This window comes from Pteropus vampyrus, unplaced genomic scaffold (assembly GCF_000151845.1).
Source record: "Pteropus vampyrus isolate Shadow unplaced genomic scaffold, Pvam_2.0 Scaffold50, whole genome shotgun sequence".
Classification (NCBI taxonomy): domain Eukaryota; kingdom Metazoa; phylum Chordata; class Mammalia; order Chiroptera; family Pteropodidae; genus Pteropus; species Pteropus vampyrus.
The window spans coordinates 10518800-10521086 of record NW_011888831.1 but is presented as its reverse complement, the minus strand read 5'-3'; the positions used below and the strand labels follow the sequence as shown (position 1 = coordinate 10521086).

General features: G+C 40.4%; 1 pseudogene; it reads left to right on the top strand.

The window, feature by feature from the left end:
- The first annotated feature begins 137 nt into the window (after positions 1-137).
- On the top strand, positions 138-256 carry LOC111739473 (annotated as a pseudogene).
- The last annotated feature ends 2031 nt before the right edge of the window (positions 257-2287 follow it).

Below are 2287 nucleotides of genomic sequence, written 5' to 3'. Positions count from 1 at the left end.
GCTGATGTTAATGATGCTGAAGGTGATGATGGTGATGGTGGTGATGATTGATAATGACGATGCTGATGGTGATGCTGATGTAATTAAAGGAGCACGGGCGTTGGCATCAGAACACCTGAGTTAAAATGTTTATTATAGTCTATAGTCATGACACCCCGAACGTGCCGGATCTCATCTGATCTCAGAAGTTAAGCAGGTTCGGGCCTGGTTAGTATTTGGATGGGAGACCACTTAGGAATACCAGGTGCTGTAGGTATTAAAAAAATAAAATAAAATGTTTATTTTATCTGTTTGACCTTGTTAAAATTATCTAACCTCTATAACTACAAAGTCAATTGTATGTAAAAATAGCGATAACAATCTCTATCCTGCACTACTTTGAGAATGAAATAAAACAATATATACCTTTAAATTTGGCATCTACCACAGTGCCTGGCACAGAGAATATACTCAAGTAATGTTTTTTTCTCTATCTCTAAATCCAAACTGCCTTCCTCGTTTTCTTCTTTTTCCCTTTCCCTCTTCTGTTCATCTTTATTTTTCTCCAATAGCAATCTTATTTTCTTTATTTTAATGCTATATTGACATTTATCTCTTGACTACAAATCTGGAAATATGTGTTGCCATCATTGCTCCTAAGGCCCCGTCCACTCCCTCATTTCCACAGGCCAGAATTCCTTCTCTGCCATATCTGTCTGTCTTTCCTGCAGCTTGTGATGAGCCCAGATGCTGCCACTCTATGCAGAGCTTCCTTGGGTATTAACTTCTGGACAAGGACACTTCCTCTGGGGGAACTCATCATTCTACTGAAGAGATAAGGCCGTGTTTGTGGTCTCTCCCTCGTTGTCATCTTGACAGTATTTTGTGGATATAATGAGTCATTTATTGTTTGGAGCCTTTTGGCTGTTTCCTTGTTTCAACAATTAAGGAAATATTTTGTCTTTTTATGGGGTTTTAGGAATTGAGAGTGAAACAAAAACCTTCTGGACCTCTTCCATTGAACCAGGCTTGTTGCTTTCATGTAATGGGAAAAAACCCAATGAGCTCCATATTCAGGCATCTTTTGTAAAAGCAGCAGGTCTCCCAGCTCTAATGCAGACAGACCAGCTTGACAGCTCACTGTGGCTGAACATGACTGAAAATCAGGTCAGGGATTGTCACAAGAGGAGGATGAAAAGGTCAGTAACCAATGACGGGAATGTCCCTGTGGCTGATAGATGTGCATCACGGAACTGGCAAGTATCAGCCCGGGGTACTTTTCTAGAACTGCAACATCCCATCTGTTTGCTTTTATGACTTGATATCCTCAAACCCACTCCTTCAAATGCTAGAGAGCCCATATTTATTGTTTTAATTAAAATAAATAGGTTTGAGAATTTCTAAAGAGAAAATGGAAGATATCCAAGGGGGTTACAAAATCAAAGATGGGAAAGCTTACACCAGAGGGTGTTAGGGTCACAAAACTCATTCCAGGTCCTCTGATTTATGCATGAAAACAGTGCTGGGGTCAGGGGAGGGAGGGAGGTGAGTGGGTGCAGGAAGGATATAAATTTGCTTATAAATCTTTTTCATGTGAAAAAGGAGAGAGGAAAGAAGAAAGGAAGAAGGAAAGAAGGAACATCGAAGCTTACATCTTTATTTTGTTCCCAAATGGATTCCATTAGACTGCAAATTGTCATTCTAAGTGCACCTGAATATAGCTGTGGATTTAGATAACTCTCTTCTCCCCTCTGACCTTTATTACAACTGCAAAAATTCTGAGCGTGAGGGATAAATAATGCATGCTTTCAGCCAAGAAAGGAAAGAAGACCCAAGGAAATATTGCAGAATAAACATTTCTTATTTTATTCCTGACTCATTTCCTTCTACCTGCATCCCTGCTCCCCATCCTCTGTTACCCACCAATCAGGACCTGGAAACCCAGAAGGAAGAGAACACAGATTTTGGGGTCAAACTTGCATTTAAAATACTTACAGTGATTGTGTGATATCAATTGTGTGATCCTGAGCAAGTTCTCTCTCCCCTCTCTCCCTTGGTTTTCTCTGTAAAATGAGGATATCCATCTTGCTATGCACTGTGTCAAAGGTTTTGGAAAAATAATAAATGAAGATGTATGCAAATGAATCTTGCCCTGGGGAAGAAACGGAGGAAAGAAGGTCTATTCTGGTCAGTTATGAGTCTCAGACTTCAGGGGAAGACCCGAAGCCAGGAGAACCTTCTCAGTAAGCCTAAAATTACCTTGAAGGAGTAGTTGAGAGCACAGAAACCGGTCCTGGCTTTGGATCCT